This window comes from Thalassophryne amazonica, chromosome 19 (genome assembly GCF_902500255.1).
Source record: "Thalassophryne amazonica chromosome 19, fThaAma1.1, whole genome shotgun sequence".
NCBI lineage: Eukaryota > Metazoa > Chordata > Actinopteri > Batrachoidiformes > Batrachoididae > Thalassophryne > Thalassophryne amazonica.
This window is the reverse complement of record NC_047121.1, coordinates 2,866,540-2,885,511: the sequence shown is the minus strand read 5'-3', so window position 1 is coordinate 2,885,511 and position 18,972 is coordinate 2,866,540. Positions and strand designations below refer to the sequence as shown.

At 42.3% G+C, this 18,972-nt stretch overlaps 1 protein-coding gene across 1 annotated transcript in view; it reads left to right on the top strand.

The window, feature by feature from the left end:
• The window catches only part of atp10d (ATPase phospholipid transporting 10D), a 128,637-nt gene that overhangs the window by 42,502 nt on the left and 67,163 nt on the right, over positions 1 to 18,972 (top strand). The gene's annotated exons all lie outside the window — the stretch shown is intronic.

Genomic DNA, 18,972 nt, shown 5'->3' with positions numbered 1-18,972 from the left:
GCATCACGTTTAATTCATCTCAAGTCTTTTGGAGTTAATTTGCATCTTTTCTTCTCTCCACATTTTTTGTGACCCTGTTGACTGTTTACAACAAAATGCGATCGTGCCTCAGTAGCTTAGCAAGTTCAAGAATGTTGCATCCCTTTGGAAGGGTTTTTTTGGACATTTTGCTAAAAATTAATTAATCACTTTAGGCAACACCCACCTTCATTACACAAATGTATGAATGTTTAAATCTAATAAGCATCCAGGTCTGTATAACATGGAGTTGGATAATATGCATAGAAGGTATTGTACATAAAATTATCATTAACATGAAAATGTGTCTCTTCTTTCTTGCGCTCATCTCTACTGGATTTGGTGAACTTGGTGGATCTGCCCCTTCACTGTGGTAGGTCTTTGTTTGGACGCACCAGTGGTGTTCCAATATTCCAGTAGTTGATGTGAAGGATGTTGTCTGTGGATTTTTTCTCTGTCTTCCCCTTGTTGTCTCCTTGAGGAGGATGTGTAACCCACTCGTTCCATTTTAGTTGAATTCTCCGTGGTAATTGCTGTGCTTTTTTCTCCTTGAGGTTTTCTCTGGACACTTCCCAGTATTCCTTTGTTAGCTTTTCTTTAGACACTTCTGTGTCTTCTCTTTCAGCCTCTCTCTTCCTTTGCCACCGTTGTATCCCTCTATCTCTCTGTGGGTCATTCCTGTCTTCTTTCTGCTCTGCCTTTGTGATGTTTGGAGTTGCTGGAGTGTGTAGGAAGGCTCACCCCCTTGTCTTTGTTAGGTTACTCTCTCCTTTCCTCTTGGACTTTCTTGTTGGTAGGATGCATTCTCACATTTGCATTTTGTCCTTCTCCCTACTTCTACTTTCTTGAGTACAGATTCTTCAGGTTCCTTGAGTACAGATTCTTCAGGTTCCTCTTGATCTTGATTGTGGTACCTGTGTGCCACGTCTCTCCTTAACCTCTCAGGGCCTCACTGAGCATTAGAGTGCTGGACTGTTATAAGGTGCAACACCAGAGGGCCCTACATGTGTCCCGTCTGGGACTGGCTCTCTCCAGGTGTGACACCACTGTTTTGGCTTTTCATGTGAGTATGACCCACCATGGTGTCTTTCGTGCTCCTTCTTGAGCTTCACCCTGCTCCAGCAGTCATGACACCAGTGTTCTCTTTTCTGCCTGTCAGCCAACTGAAGGGAGTAACCAGCCCATGCTCCAAAACCTGAACCTGAACCTATCTTCAGTAACATTTTGGGCCTCACACTCACTTTACTTACAATGGTGTATTTGTACATTTTAGTTCGGCTGCTGCTTGTTGTGAAATGGATTTGCATCCTGGTTTTCTTCTGCAGGGACAGTGTTTATTTCATGTGAATATTCTGTTTTTACAGGTCCCTGAAGCAAGGCCACCTCTGATGTCTCTGGAAGACATCAAGCTGATGTTCCAGCGCTTCAGTTATGCTCCATTCTCAGCATTGTCCAATCTTTCCCCTCTTCAAACTACAGGTAGTCCTCATAGCTTAGCTAGTAGGCTCTTTACCCGGGGGAAGACGAGTACCTTTACCGTCTCCCCAGACCCCAATACCACAAGCACAACAGAAGTATCAAACCCAAGTCTAGAAACGTCCAGTCTTAAGCAGAACAACCCTGACCGAGGCGAGGGAAGGAATGCTACGACCCAACAAATGCAAGACACTAAAAAAAATCTCCAGAATGAAATGTCACTCTTAAGCGGGGCTTGCCAGGTTAAGGAAGACTTGACCAATGAATTGGACACTGACAGTTGTGATGATGAACTGCTGTATGAGGCAGAGAGTCCAGATGAGGCAGCGCTGGTCCATGCAGCCAGGCGTACCACTGCACCCTCCGAGGACGCTCAGCTGAGTGCGTCGTGGTGGACTTGCCTGGAGTTGGCTCTCTTGTTGTTCAGTTGCTCCATGTACTGCCCTTTGACTCCAACAGAAAGAGAATGTCGGTTGTGATCCGTCATCCCCTGACAGGACAGGTTGTGGTCTACACCAAAGGGGCTGATTCTGTCATCATGGACCTAGCTGAAACACCTCAAGGTGCTGACACACATCAAAAAGAAAGACAGGTGTGTTATCTGCTGATGGTAACACAGCGCATCCATCTTTCTGGTTCAGGTGCAGAGCAGACACAGGAGAGCTACGGTTCTATCAGAAACCGAACCCAGAGTCATTTGGACAACTATGCCAGACAAGGTCTTCGCACACTCTGCATTGCTAAAAAGGTGAGAGTTCCTTATAGTGAAGGAGGATCAAACTGGTTTTATTAAGAGCCGTAACTCTTGTAACAATATTAGAAGACTGCTAAATATTATTCAGTTGTCTGAACAGCAGACAGTAGATGGTCTTGTGATTTCTCTAGATGCACAGAAAGCTTTTGATCGCGTTGAATGGTCCTATTTATTTTTTACTCTTGAAAGGTTTGGCTTGGGTAATGACTTTGTTAGATGGGTGAAGGTCCTGTATACCCAGCCATTGGCTGCAGTCATAACTAATGGTCTTAGGTCAGCAAATTTTGTGATCCAGTGGGGTAGCAGACAGGGCTGTCCTTTATCACCTCTTTTGTTTGCATTGGCAATTGAACCTCTAGCGGAAGCTGTCAGACGAGACCCTTTAGTGACTGGATTGGATGTGGGTGAAAAATCACATAAAATGACATTATATGCAGACGATGTATTATTGTTTATGTTAAACCCCTCGGTATCAGTCCCTCGGCTTATTCAGATTGTTGCCCGCTTTTCTGCCTTTTTGGGATACAGGGTCAATTTTTCCAAATCAGAGGAGATGCCCCTGGGTAATTTGTGACAACAGCCAGATAACTGCCTTTCCCATTCAAGTGGTCCCCTACAGGTTTTATATATTTAGGCATCTACATTACACCTAAATTTAGTCAAATATTTCAAGCCAACTTTATCTCACTATTTGATCAAATTAAATAAGACTTGGAGAGATGGAATAATCTTCCCATATCATGGCTGGGCCCAATCTCACTCTTGAAAATGAATGTCCTTCCACGTCTGCTCTAGCCGATACAAATTATTCCCATCTTATTTAATCACAAAACCGTGAAAAAACTGAACGGTTGGTTTCGTTCTTTTATCTGGTGTAAACAAAGGCCACGGATTAGGATGTCAGTGTTACAGCTACCATGTGCTATGGGTGGGCTGGATCTTCCAGATATTAAGAGATATCAATTGAGTGATAAAAGATAAAAGATGATGCCTCCTCAATATGGCTTGATATTGAAAAGTCCCTATCCAATTGTCCTCTAAGAAATTTACTTTTTATTAATAAAATGAAGTGTGTCAAAAAGCATTGCAGCAACCCGGTTGTAGTTAATACTGTTGGAGCGTGGAGGATCATGCAGCATAGGGAAGGCAGATCGGGGCTTACGTCAGTTTTCACCCCAATCACTGATAACCCTGACTTTATCCCAGGGACCTTGGACACAGTTTTCAAATGCTGGACAGTTAAGGGAATTTCCTCCTTGGGTGATCTTTTTGATGGTTCTGTCCTCATGTCTTTTAATCAAGTTATGAAAAATACGGTATATCTAGAAAAAAACAAGTGCTTCTTTCTCAGTGTAAATCAATCAATCAATCAATCAATTTTTTATATAGCGCCAAATCACAACAAACAGTTGCCCCAAGGCGCTTTATATTGTAAGGCAAGGCCATACAATAATTATGTAAAACCCCAACGGTCAAAACGACCCCCTGTGAGCAAGCACTTGGCTACAGTGGGAAGGAAAAACTCCCTTTTAACAGGAAGAAACCTCCAGCAGAACCAGGCTCAGGGAGGGGCAGTCTTCTGCTGGGACTGGTTGGGGCTGAGGGAGAGAACCAGGAAAAAGACATGCTGTGGAGGGGAGCAGAGATCGATCACTAATGATTAAATGCAGAGTGGTGCATACAGAGCAAAAGGAGAAAGAAACAGTGCATCATGGGAACCCCCCAGCAGTCTACGTCTATAGCAGCATAGCTAAGGGATGGTTTAGGGTCACCTGATCCAGCCCTAACTATAAGCTTTAGCAAAAAGGAAAGTTTTAAGCCTAATCTTAAAAGTAGAGAGGGTGTCTGTCTCCCTGATCTGAATTGGGAGCTGGTTCCACAGGAGAGGAGCCTGAAAGCTGAAGGCTCTGCCTCCCATTCTACTCTTACAAACCCTAGGAACTACAAGTAAGCCTGCAGTCTGAGAGCGAAGCGCTCTATTGGGGTGATATGGTACTACGAGGTCCCTAAGATAAGATGGGACCTGATTATTCAAAACCTTATAAGTAAGAAGAAGAATTTTAAATTCTATTCTAGAATTAACAGGAAGCCAATGAAGAGAGGCCAATATGGGTGAGATATGCTCTCTCCTTCTAGTCCCCGTCAGTACTCTAGCTGCAGCATTTTGAATTAACTGAAGGCTTTTTAGGGAACTTTTAGGACAACCTGATAATAATGAATTACAATAGTCCAGCCTAGAGGAAATAAATGCATGAATTAGTTTTTCAGCATCACTCTGAGACAAGACCTTTGATTTTAGAGATATTGCGTAAATGCAAAAAGGCAGTCCTACATATTTGTTTAATATGCGCTTTGAATGACATATCCTGATCAAAAATGACTCCAAGATTTCTCACAGTATTACTAGAGGTCAGGGTAATGCCATCCAGAGTAAGGATCTGGTTAGACACCATGTTTCTAAGATTTGTGGGGCCAAGTACAATAACTTCAGTTTTATCTGAGTTTAAAAGCAGGAAATTAGAGGTCATCCATGTCTTTATGTCTGTAAGACAATCCTGCAGTTTAGCTAATTGGTGTGTGTCCTCTGGCTTCATGGATAGATAAAGCTGGGTATCATCTGCGTAACAATGAAAATTTAAGCAATACCGTCTAATAATACTGCCTAAGGGAAGCATGTATAAAGTGAATAAAATTGGTCCTAGCACAGAACCTTGTGGAACTCCATAATTAACCTTAGTCTGTGAAGAAGATTCCCCATTTACATGAACAAATTGTAATCTATTAGACAAATATGATTCAAACCACCGCAGCGCAGTGCCTTTAATACCTATGGCATGCTCTAATTTCTGTAATAAAATTTTATGGTCAACAGTATCAAAAGCAGCACTGAGGTCTAACAGAACAAGCACAGAGATGAGTCCACTGTCCGAGGCCATAAGAAGATCATTTGTAACCTTTACTAATGCTGTTTCTGTACTATGATGAATTCTAAAACCTGACTGAAACTCTTCAAATAGACCATTCCTCTGCAGATGATCAGTTAGCTGTTTTACAACTACCCTTTCAAGAATTTTGAGAGAAAAGGAAGGTTGGAGATTGGCCTATAATTAGCTAAGATAGCTGGGTCAAGTGATGGCTTTTTAAGTAATGGTTTAATTACTGCCACCTTAAAAGCCTGTGGTACATAGCCAACTAACAAAGACAGATTGATCATATTTAAGATCGAAGCATTAAATAATGGTAGGGCTTCCTTGAGCAGCCTGGTAGGAATGGGGTCTAATAAACATGTTGATGGTTTGGATGAAGTAACTAATGAAAATAACTCAGACAGAACAATCGGGGAGAAAGAGTCTAACCAAATACTGGCATCACTGAAAGCAGCCAAAGATAACGATACGTCTTTGGGATGGTTATGAGTAATTTTTTCTCTAATAGTTAAAATTTTGTTAGCAAAGAAAGTCATGAAGTCATTACTAGTTAAAGTTAATGGAATACTCAGCTCAATAGAGCTCTGACTCTTTGTCAGCCTGGCTACAGTGCTGAAAAGAAACCTGGGGTTGTTCTTATTTTCTTCAATTAGTGATGAGTAGAAAGATGTCCTAGCTTTACGGAGGGCTTTTTTATAGAGCAACAGACTCTTTTTCCAGGCTAAGTGAAGATCTTCTAAATTAGTGAGACGCCATTTCCTCTCCAACTTACGGGTTATCTGCTTTAAGCTACGGGTTTGTGAGTTATACCACGGAGTCAGACACTTCTGATTTAAAGCTCTCTTTTTCAGAGGAGCTACAGCATCCAAAGTTGTCTTCAATGAGGATGTAAAACTATTGACGAGATACTCTATCTCCCTTACAGAGTTTAGGTAGCTACTCTGCACTGTGTTGGTATATGGCATTAGAGAACATAAAGAAGGAATCATATCCTTAAACCTAGTTACAGCGCTTTCTGAAAGACTTCTAGTGTAATGAAACTTATTCCCCACTGCTGGGTAGTCCATCAGAGTAAATGTAAATGTTATTAAGAAATGATCAGACAGAAGGGAGTTTTCAGGGAATACTGTTAAGTCTTCTATTTCCATACCATAAGTCAGAACAAGATCTAAGATATGATTAAAGTGGTGGGTGGACTCATTTACTTTTTTGAGCAAAGCCAATAGAGTCTAATAATAGATTAAATGCAGTGTTGAGGCTGTCATTCTCAGCATCTGTGTGGATGTTAAAATCGCCCACTATAATTATCTTATCTGAGCTAAGCACTAAGTCAGACAAAAGGTCTGAAAATTCACAGAGAAACTCACAGTAACGACCAGGTGGACGATAGATAATAACAAATAAAACTGGTTTTTGGGACTTCCAATTTGGATGGACAAGACTAAGAGACAAGCTTTCAAATGAATTAAAGCTCTGTCTGGGTTTTTGATTAATTAATATGCTGGAATGGAAGATTGCTGCTAATCCTGCGCCCCGGCCCGTGCTACGAGCATTCTGACAGTTAGTGTGAATCGGGGGTGTTGACTCATTTAAACTAACATATTCATCCTGCTGTAACCAGGTTTCTGTTAGGCAGAATAAATCAATATGTTGATCAATTATTATATCATTTACTAACAGGGACTTAGAAGAGAGAGACCTAATGTTTAATAGACCACATTTAACTGTTTTAGTCTGTGGTGCAGTTGAAGGTGCTATATTATTTTTTCTTTTTGAATTTTTATGCTTAAATAGATTTTTGCTGGTTATTGGTAGTCTGGGAGCAGGCACCGTCTCTACGGGGATGGGGTAATGAGGGGATGGCAGGGGGAGAGAAGCTGCAGAGAGGTGTGTAAGAGTACAACTCTGCTTCCTGGTCCCAACCCTGGATAGTCACAGTTTGGAGGATTTAAGAAAATTGGCCAGATTTCTAGAAATGAGAGCTGCTCCATCCAAAGTGGGATGGATGCCGTCTCTCCTAACAAGACCAGGTTTCCCCAGAAGCTTTGCCAATTATCTATGAAGCCCACCTCATTTTTTGGACACCACTCAGACAGCCAGCAATTCAAGGAGAACATGCGGCTAAAGAAATATCTCTGCTATAATGACGAGCATTTGTATGGGGGGGGGGGGGGGGGTATTTTACTGTATTATGTACCTCTCACATTTACTTGGACCTGCTTTTTTGGGGGGTTTTGTTTGGGTTTTGTGTGTGTGTTGTTATTCACAGCTTGTTTATTTTTTTGTCATGTTTTGTATGTGTTTGTTTACTGATTAATTTTTTAAAAAAAAGATGAGAGTTCATGAAGCCACTTCTGAGAGTATTCATCTATTGGCACCGTTTTGAGGTTTTCTTTTCTGGCTCATAAAGTATCATTGTTCTGCCGAGATGTTTGAAAGTTGCAATAAACATGAGATCATTCATTATCATTTTCTGCTACTATTCCGGTCTGGGTCATTGTGACAGTAGACCAAGCAGCTCGCCCCATAACTCCTTATGGAGGATCCTGAGGCATTCCCAAGCCACCTTGGAAATAAACCTCTCCAGTGTGTCTTGGTAATTAACAGGGGTCTCGTCCCAGTTGGAAGTGCCTGGAAGTGCTATCAATCCTTGGCCAAGTCCTGTAACTCTTCCTAGGGGATCCTGAGGTGTTTCCAAACCACCAGGGAAATATAATCCCTCCAGCATGTCCTGTGTCTTCACTAGGGCCACCTCCCTGTTGGACAGTGGCGGGCACAGTTCCGCTAACTGTTAATTAGCAAAGCTAACTTTTTGTTAGCAGATTAGCTTTTCAGTTAACTTCAAAAACCGTCAGTGGACCAATTGGCTTCTGCTAAATTTAGTTCTGCTAACTTAGTCAGCTAACGTTTTTTTTGCTGGCATAGTAATGGTCAAAAACATTTGTAAACCCTAAAATCATGCATGTTGGTTCCTGTCCGCTACGTGTTTTGCAGCAGTCAGGCAGCTGTGAGGAGCTGAGCTCAACCCTACCCCAGCAGAAGCTGCTACAAAAAAAGTCATTTACATTCAACATATGGTGCTCCAGATGTGACGCAGAAGGAAAATCCTGCTTTCCTAAAAAGGAAAGCAGGATGGACTTCTGGTTTTGATTTATAAACCAGATTAATCTGAATAGTTTATCTACATTAATGTCAACTTTTTCATTTTTACAAAGTGAAAATATAACACATATCTTTCAATTTTAAAATAATACACTAATTCTGAAGGTTTGAGCATTAACACACACAGATGCCAAATGGCATTATGGGAAAATGAGCCTCCGCTCATTACTGATTGGTTGGTTTCTTATACGTAAAAGCCAACACAGAAGCTACTGTAACGTGTGTTGGTTTTAACAAATAAATGTGCATTTGTAAAATATGTCATTTTTTTCATTTGTAAAAAAGGAATTTGCAAAACTCCTTTTTACTGTAAAAAGAATATTTGTGACTGTAATCCATCATTAATGTCTGCAAATCATCAAACACAAGGGGATGATTCCCATTCTAATCTAATTCCAACATTTGCACGGATCCGTAAAGCTACATAAGGCTACATCTTAATCCGCATAATGATATAGTTCAATAAAACTGTTACGCAGTAATCATTAGTGATCGATCTCTGCTCCCCTCCACAGCATGTCTTTTTCCTGGTTCTCTCCCTCAGCCCCAACCAGTCCCAGCAGAAGACTGCCCCTCCCTGAGCCTGGTTCTGCTGGAGGTTTCTTCCTGTTAAAAGGGAGTTTTTCCTTCACACTGTAACCAAGTGCTTGCTCACAGGGGGTCGTTTTGACCGTTGGGGTTTTACATAATTATTGTATGGCCTTGCCTTACAATATAAAGCGCCTTGGGGCAACTGTTTGTTGTGATTTGGCGCTATATAAAAAAATTGATTGATTGATTGAAAGGGTGTGGTCCGCTCGTCAAAGCTTACTGTAGCAACAGCGCCTTCATGCCATATTGGAAATTCTGTGAGCAGAATCCACATCAGTACTTTTGTCGTTGTTGCCCATTTGGCTGCTCCCGTTTTTTGTTTGGGGTCGCAACAGCAGATACAGCCAGATCCGCATCAGTATTTGGCACAAGTTTTACGCCGGATGCCCCTCTTGATGCAACTCCAGTGTAACCTGGAGAAACACACAGCCGCTGGTGTTCCCACGAGGTCTCCCATCCAAGTACTAACCAGACCTTGCACTGCTTAGCTTCTGAGATCTGACAGGATCAGGCTGACACAGAGCAGATCGGAGGCATACATCAATACTTTTGTATGGTATCTTAAATTCATTTCGGCAGCGTCGTCACTCCGACAGTTTCCCTTGCTCTCAGCTGACAGTGCCATTATTGACATCTGCGTAGCAGACATAAGGGCATAACATACTGTGCCAGTATGCTAGCCATAGAAAGGGAAAATAAGTGCGTCTTAAGTCTGGACTTGAAAGTCTCCACAAATCTGACTGTTTTATTGAGCAGGGAGACCATTCCACAGAACAGGGGCATGATAAGAGAAAGATCTGTGACCCACAGACTTTTTAGTCACCCTCGGGACACAAAGTAGTCCTGCACCCTGAGAACACAGAGCCCGGGCCAGTACGTAGGGTTTAATTAGGTCAGCTAATTAGGAGGTGCCAGTCTGTGAACAGTTTTATAGGTTAGTAGCAGAACCTTAAAATCTGATCTCACAGGACAGGAAGCCAGTGAAGAGACGCAAAAATGGGTGCAATGTGGTCAAACTTTCTGCTTCCTATCAAAACTCTGGCAGCAGCATTTTGAACCAATTGGAAACTAGTGGAGCAGATAACTGTAACAATCGTCATTTCTGGAAACAAGCTCCAAAGTTGGCACCATACTCCTTAGACATTACTGTTTTGTAAAAGCACGTTAGCCTCCTAAATTTTCAATAGGCAGCCAGGTAGGGGTCAATTGAAGAATTACACAGAGGTCAAAATTTACAAATGCTCCAATGACATTGAAAACTATACCACATTATTTGTCTGATCACAAAGATTCCACAAAGGTATAGTTTGGACAATCTGTGACTGATTGTTATGGAGTTATGGGGTAAAAACAGCAAGAATGGTCAATTTCAGTTTGTACATGGGTCAAAAGTTAAAGTTGCTCCAATTTTGGTAAAAAGTGTTGCAAGTTATTGGTTGTGCTAGTAGGATCAATAAATGGAATAGTTTGCACCATGTGTCATGCTGAGTTTCATGTTACAGGGCAACATATGTCACATGTCATAGAATCCAATGGATGTTGACCTTATTTGCCCTTTACTTTGGAGACCAAGCATTCAACACAGTCAAAACTATTGCTCAAAGAACAACATAGGAGCAAAAATTACCCCAAGGTTCCTCACTTTGTCAGTGTGATGCTATGAGACACGAGTCTAAGCTAAGCATTAGCTGGTCAAATTGATGCAGATGTACAGTGGGGTAAAAAAGAGCAGTGATGTTTTGGGGCTGTCGCTGGGCAACATGGACTTTCAACTCCCTCAACAAATTTTCTATGGGGTTGAGGTCTGGAGACTGGCTCGGCCACTCCAGGACCTTCAAATGCTTTTTCAGAGCCACTCCTTCGTTGCCTGAATGGTGTGTTTTGGATCATTGTCATGCTGGAAGACCCAGCCGCGTGGCATCTTCAGTGCTCTCATTGATGGAAGGAAGTCTTGGCTTAAAACTCATGATACATGGCTCCGTTCATTCTTCCCTTAACATGGATCAGTCGTCCTGTCCCTTTTGCAGAAAAACAGCCCCAAAGCATGATGTTTCCACCCCCATGTTTCACAGTAGATATGGTGTTCTTGGAATGCAACTCAGCATTCTTCTTCCTCCAAACACAACGAGTTGAGTTTTTACCAAAAATGTTCTATTTTGGTTTCATCTGACCACATGATATTCTCCCAATCCTCTCTGGATCATCCATATACTCTCTGGCAAACTTCAGATGGGCCTGGACACGTACTGGCTTAAGTAGGGGGACACGCCTGGCACTGCAGGATTTGAGTCCCTCTCTGTGTAGTGTGTAGCCTTTGTTACTTTGGTCCCAGCTCTCTGCAGGGCATTCATCAGGTCCCTCCGCGTAGTTCTGGACATCTACAATTTTCTTCCTGGTGTCCTTCAACAGCTCTTTGGTCTTGGCCATTGTTGAGTTTGGAGTCTGACTGTTTGAGGCTGTGGACAGGTGTCTTTTATACAGATAACGAGTTCCAACAGGTGCCATTAATACAGGTAACAGGTGGAGGACAGAAGAGCTTCTTAAAGAAGAAGTTCAGGTCTGTGAGAGCCAGCAATCTTGCTTGTTTGTGGGTGACCAAATACTTATTTCCACTATAATGTACAAATAAATTCTTTAAAAATCCTACAATGTGATTTCCTGGATTTTTTTTTTCTCATTTTGTCTCTCACAGTTGAAGTGTACCTATGATGAAAATTATAGACCTCTCTCATCTTTCTAAGTAGGAGAAGTTGAACAATCAGGGGCTGACTAAATACTTTTTTACTCCACTGTATCACTGTACCAAGAACCATCATTTCAGTCAGAGTTTAAAAGTAGGAAGTTGCCAGACGTCCAGCTTCTCACTGATGCAAGGCAATCTTATGTGATGATTACAAGCAGTTTTGGCATGTACAGTAGTGTTCAGACTAATAGTAGTGCTATTTGACTAAAATATGAATCCAGGTTTTGAGTATATTTCTTATTGTTACATGGGAAACAAGGTACCAGTAGATTCAGTAGATTCTCACAAATCCAACAAGACCAAGCATTCATGATATGCACACTCTTAAGGCTATGAAATTGGGCTATTAGTAAAAAAAAAAAAAAGAAAAGGGGTGTTCAGAATAATAGTAGTGTGGCATTCAGTCAGTGAGTTTGTCAGTTTTGTGGAACAAACAGGTGTGAATCAGGTGTCCCCTATTTAAGGATGAAGCCAGCACCTGTTGAACATGCTTTTCTCTTTGAAAGCCTGAGGAAAATGGACGTTCAAGACATTGTTCAGAAGAACAACGTAGTTTGATTAAAAAGTTGATTGGAGAGGGGAAAACTTATACGCAGGTGCAAAAATTATAGGCTGTTCATCTACAATGATCTCTAATGCTTTAAAATGGACAAAAAAAAAACAGAGACGCGTGGAAGAAAATGGAAAACCACCATCAAAATGGATAGAAGAATAACCAGAATGGCAAAGGCTCACCCATTGATCAGCTCCAGGATGATCAAAGACAGTCTGGAGTTACCTGTAAGTGCTGTGACAGTTAGAAGACGCCTGTGTGAAGCTAATTTATTTGCAAGAATCCCCTGCAAAGTCCCTCTGTTAAATAAAAGCCGTGCAGAAGAGGTTACAGTTTGCCAAAGAACACATCAACTGGCCTAAAGAGAAATGGAGGAATATTTTGTGGACTGATGAGAGTAAAATTGTTCTTTTGGGGTCCAAGGGCCGCAGACAGTTTGTGAGATGACGCCCAAACTCTGAATTCAAGCCACAGTTCACAGTGAAGTCAGTGAAGCATGGTGGTGCAAGCATCATGATATGGGCATGTTTCTCCTACTATGGTGTTGGGCCTATATATCGCATACCAGGTATCATGGATCAGTTTGGATATGTCAAAATACTTGAAGAGGTCATGTTGCCTTATGCTGAAGAGGACATGCCCTTGAAATGGGTGTTTCAACAAGACAATGACCCCAAGCACACTAGTAAACGAGCAAAATCTTGGTTCCAAACCAACAAAATTAATGCCTTGCAGATGTGAAGAAATCATGAAAAACTGTGGTTATACAACTAAATCTAGTTTAGTGATTCACAGGATTGCTAAAAAAACAGTTTGAACATGATAGTTTTGAGTTTGTAGCGTCAACAGCAGATGCTACTATTATTGTGAACACCCCCTTTTCTACTTTTTTTTAGTAATAGCCCAATTTCATAGCCTTAAGAGTGTGTGAATGCTTGGTCTTGTTGGATTTGTGAGAATCTACTGGTTCCTTGTTTCCCATGTAACAATAAGAAATATACTCAAAACCTGGACTAATCTTTTTAGTCACATAGCACTACTATTATTCTGAACACTACTGTATAGCTGAGTATCATCAGCATAGCAGTGAAAGGGTCAGATCCCGAACCACAAAGAGCTGCTGAAGAAAACAAGACTGTGTCCCATGAACGTCTGCCTACAGACTCAAACAGCAAATGAAGGCACTTTGCTTCATTTTGACTATTTTTCGATGTAAAGAACCCATGGTGGACACTAGGTTCATCTGTCACCTCTTCAAACTTTCAAACTTTCTATCTGCTGCAGGCAGGTGAAACATGGGCGTGTCCACAACCAGTTGAAATATAGATGTACTCACATGTGGGCATGCCCTCGGCCAGGTGACATGTGGGTGCGCCCTCAACCAGGTGAAATGTAGGCGTGGCCTCAGCCAGGTGACATGGGCGTGTCCTCAGCCTTCTCCAGCTGCTCAGATCCTTAACAACACAGATGGTGTTTTAACAGTGCTGCTCTGTGAACGTTTGTGTTTTAAAAATGTTTAAAGTTGCAAAGGTACTAATGAGTCTGAAATCAGATCAGCAGAACAGGACGTGTAGTTATGGACAGGTCCTTCCTTGGTATGTAATAGTGCTGTTGATGATGTCATGTTCATCCTGTTGTCACGTCTCCTCATTGGTGTGGTTTGAAGATTCTTTATTAATGTTGTACAGCTGTTGCAGCCTGAGTTCCCAGCACGGCGGTTTGAGAGGACAGTCAGCCCACGTTTCACCTGCAGTGGGAACGTCTGTGTGGACACTGTGCTCGTGGCTGCAACAGACTTCAGATACCAGGGGCCTTGTGTACAAAGGCTGCATACGCACAAAATGTGGTGTACGTCCGTCTCCACGCTGACGTTCAGATGTATGAAAAGTGAAATGACCGTGGAAATGTGCAATGCATCATGTTTCTACAGCTATGGTTCCACACCGACGCGTAGAGGTGACGCAGGGAACCGTTAATAGTGTGGAAATGAAGTCATCAGAGTGATGTGCACATCAGAGACACATTGATGAACAATTAACACACCCACATGTTTGCAGTTATATGGGTGTATATAAAACACGTGCAAAGTGATGAGGAAAATGGCGCTAACAGTGGCTTAATCACTGTTAAGCCACTGTAGCGTTGTTAGAGGACCTTGCAGATGGTGCAATCCGAGGTGAGTGTGTATTCAGGGAACGCGAGAATATACTTGCAAATAATGATAATTGGCTCATAAACCAACTGGAGTTGCATGCAGAACCATGTTCTAAGCCTCACGGTATCTGTCTGAGAGTAGTATGTACAGAGAGAACAACAGAGGACTGAATACAAAACCCTGAGGGACACCATATTTTACTGGAAAAAGTGTGATTGGTTGTTTAAATGTGATGTCAACCATGTGAGAACCCACCCAGAAAAACTAAAATAATTTGAAGTCTATCCAGAAATATACGGTGATTAACACTCAAAAGCTGGTGTCTGATCCAGCAGCAGCACTGTGGTGATGTCTGCATCCATCACCAGCTTTAGTCTGTGCAGAGTGATAAGTCCTACGTGGTTCAAAGAAATGATCTTAGAATAAGTCACAAGTTCTCAAATTGTTTGGACTGAAAGTTAAACTCCAGACCGTTTGTTCTCAGATCTTCTGACACACCATGTGATCAGGACTCTGTGTTCTGAGAAAGTGAACTCGTTTGGCTCCGTCTTGAGCTAAAGATGTCACCAGTGTGAATCAGCCTCATATTTCATGCAGTCATGACGGATATGTCCTGCTCTTTTTTTTTTTTTTGATTACACAATTTGTTTGCAAAGCGGCTGTAAAACGTCAGTCGTATATGTCTTTATGATGTGAGTTGCCTTTGGAGCAGTGTGGATGAATGTTGTCACTATTCACTTATCGTGTCTCAACTGCGGGAACTCCATCATGAAGATGGAAGTAGAAGTAAGAGGATTAGAACCAGAGGACTGCTTCCAGGACTGTAAGTAAAGACTCATGTATAGGTTGGAGTGTCTGCCCTGTTTTTATCCAACCATGGAGCGATTACGGAAGAAGAGGACTGTGGTTTCTGCTTCCACAGACAATGAGGAACTAATTAAGCTACTCGGGACATATCAGCGCAACAAGATCAGGACTACAAAATATTCCCTTCTCTCCTTCATTCCCAAAAATCTGTTTGAGCAGCTTCATCGCTTTGCTAATGTCTACTTCATCTTCCTGGCTGCTCTTAATTTTGTTCCGGTGGTGGCGGCTTTCCAGCCAGAGATCGCTGTGGTTCCTGTGGTGCTGGTGCTGTCAGTGACAGCTGTCAAAGACATGTGGGAGGACTACTGGAGGTTTAAATCAGACATATTCATCAACGGTCTCCTTTGCCATGTTTACAGCAGGTATGATAAATAAATAGTAAATGGACTGCATTTATAAATCTGCAGTGATTAAATCATTACTTAAGAAACTTAATCTTGACCCTAGTGTATTGAAAAACTATTGGCCGATATCAAATCTATCATTTTGTTCTAAAATTCTGGAAAAAGTGGTTTCACGGCAGCTCGTAGACTATCTTACTGAGAATAATCTCTTTGAGCCACTGCATTCTGCTTTTAGAAAATATCATTCCACAGAGACGGCTCTCACTAAAGTGGTGAATGATCTTCTGCTTACAATGGGTTCGGACACCACTACGGTTCTGGTGCTGTTAGATCTCAGTGCTGCATTTGATACAGTGGATCATCATATTCTGCTTGATAGGCTGGAAAATCATTTTAGGATTACTGGGAGTGCCCTTGCATGGCTGACGTCATACTTGACCAGTCGTTCTCACAGTGTTTTGTACAGTAACACTACCTCTAACCTTAGTGACATGAAATTTGGGGTTCCACAGGGGTCTGTCTTAGGCCCCCTGCTTTTTTCCCTTGATATAGCACCCCTTGGACACATATTGTGGTTCACTGCTATGCTGATGATACTCAATTATACATGCCGATAACTGCTGGCAATCTCGTTCACATAAAATCCTTAGAAGATTGCCTTGCAGCAGTGAGAAGTTGGATGTCTAGCAACTGATGAGACTGAAATGATGGTTCTTGGTCAAGTGAGACATTGGCATCAATTTGACTAGTTAAGGCTTAGCCTAGGCTCATGTGTCATACATCACACTGACAAAGTGAGGAACCTTGGGGTAATTTTTGATCCTTCGTTGTCCTTTGGCCTCCACATTAGAAATATTACAAGGACTGCTTTCTTCCACGTGCGAAATATAGCAAGATTCGTCCCATCCTGTCTATGGCTGATGCTGAGACCCTGATCCATGCATTTATCTCTTCTAGATTGGACTACTGCAATGTTCTATTTTCTGGTTTACCGTAGTCCAGCATTAGGGCTCTCCAATTGGTTCAAAATGTTCCAGCCAGACTTTTGACACGAAGCAGAAATTTCGACCATATTACACCCATTTTTGGCGTCTCTTCACTGGCTTCCTGTCCCAGTGACATCAGATTTTAAGGTTCTGCTACTAGTCTATAAAATTATTCATGGCATGGCACCTCCCTACCTAGTTGACCTAATTAAACCTTACGTACCGGCCCAGGCTTTGCGTTCTCAGGGTGCAGGACTACTTTGTGTCCCTAAGGTGAATAAGAAGTCTGTGGGTCACAGAGCTTTCTCTTATCGTGTTCCTGTTCTGTGGAATGATCTTCCTGCATCAATTAAACAGTCAGATTCTGTGGAGACTTTCAAGTCCAGACTTAAGACGCACTTATTTTCCCTTTCGTATGGCTAGCATACTGGTACAGTTTTGTTTTATGTTTTTTACTCTTTTAATTCATTTTATTAGTAATTCGAGCGTGCCGCGGCCTCAACTTTACCTAAATTCTGGGTCTTTTAGTGAAGTTTAGGGCTAGTGGCCGGCGATCACCTTAGTATTTCTCTGTTTTTCTTGTTGTTTAATGCTGACAAATTTTACTGTATTTCTTGTCTTTCTGATGCCTGATTCTGTTTTTCTCTCTGTTTAAGGTGCAGCTCCATCTGGAGATGGGTGTGGTATTGTGCTGGTGACCCATCCTGTCCTGTGCACCAACAGCATTTCCTGTACGTATATTCGTTTGTGAATTGTTTCTGTAATTTGTGTCCAAGCCAGAGGGTCGCCCCTTTGAGTCTGGTCTGCTTGAGGTTTCTTCCTCAGAGGGAGTTTTTCCTTACCACTGTTGCTCTGGGTTGGTAAGGTTAGACTTTACTTGTATGAAGTGCCTGAGGCAACTCTGTTGTGATTTGTGCTATATAAATGAAAAATAAATAAATAAATTTATGTAGCGCTTTTCCATCTGCATCAGACGCTCAAAGCGCTTTACAATAATGCCTCACATTCACCCCAATGTCAGGCTGCTGTCATACAAGGTGCTCACTACACACCGGGAGCAATCGTGGATTAAAGACCTTGTCCAAGGCCCCTTAGAGATTTTTCCAGTCAGGTTGGTTTTTGACCCGAGGATCCTCTGGTCTCAAACCCAACGCTTTAACCACTAGACCATCACCTCCTCCATGGTTAAAGGTTCTCACTTCTTTAAGTCCAGAACTACCCAGCTGAGTATCTTTGGACCTAAACTGGTACCTGTGACATCTGAGTGTTGACTTCAACAAAGAAACCAAATAAAAGTGGCAGTGACCAGAAAACAGCACCTGGTCAGTGAGGCGTCTGTATGTCTGGAGTGTGTTTGGATCGGCAGTTGTCGTTGCAGGAACAGTTGAATTCCAGGATGAGGGAGTGTAATCATTAACCAGTGTCGGTAGTCGCACTCTGACCTTACAACTTTACTGCAGCCAAGATCACAAACACATCAAAACCACTAGTGCGGTCAACGGACTGTCCTCCAGTAGTGCGCTGTGGCAGGTGCGCTCACTGCACTTCGGTGAAGTCACAGCCGCCCTCGACCCGGCCACAGTCTCGTCATGACGTACACACAACAAATGTGTGATAACACGAGTTCATGAGTTTTTTATTTGAGTGAGTGCCTGTTGGTTTGCACGGATCACACAGGTTTAAAGATCTTATGTTCATTCTGGAAATACTGGATTATAAACCCCCCCCCCCCCCCCCCCCCCAAAAAAGACAGGAGTTAACATTCCGTCCCCATGACTACTGGAATTACAGGTCTTGCGATAGTTTTGCTGGAATGACAATTATTTCAAGAGGATAAAACCCAGAAGTGGCATTAAGTCACTCAACACAAATGCAGTCATTTTGGAATTTTTCCCAAAACATTTTGACACATTCGTAATGTAGATCAGTTCAGCTCTGAAAGGACAACCAACGGAACCACCTTAAAATGACGTCCTGACAAAGGATGACCAGTGTTGCCAGCCAGTGTTGATTTTAGAGTTTAGCTGATCTGGCAGCTCTCTGGGACATCCTGAGAATTTGAGGATCCTCAGCGTGCCCTTAGACATTGTACCAGCCTGCTGTGCAGAGCCGTGGCACAATCTCAGAATTTTCTCCTTTAAATGCCGGCATTCCTGCTGACTTGGAGGGCTTGGTTTTCCTCCTTGCCCAACCCACAAGCTAAATAAACCTTTTCAGGGCTCTTGGTGCATATAAGGTTTAATTACATCAGCCACATCGCTCGGCTCTAGTCCAGAGGTCTTCAGCTCGTTCCAGAAAGGGCCGAGAGGGTGCAGGTTTTCTTTGCAACCGCTCACTCCACCATGTGATTTCACTGACTAACCGATTCCATCTGCTCAAAGTGATGTGAATCAGTG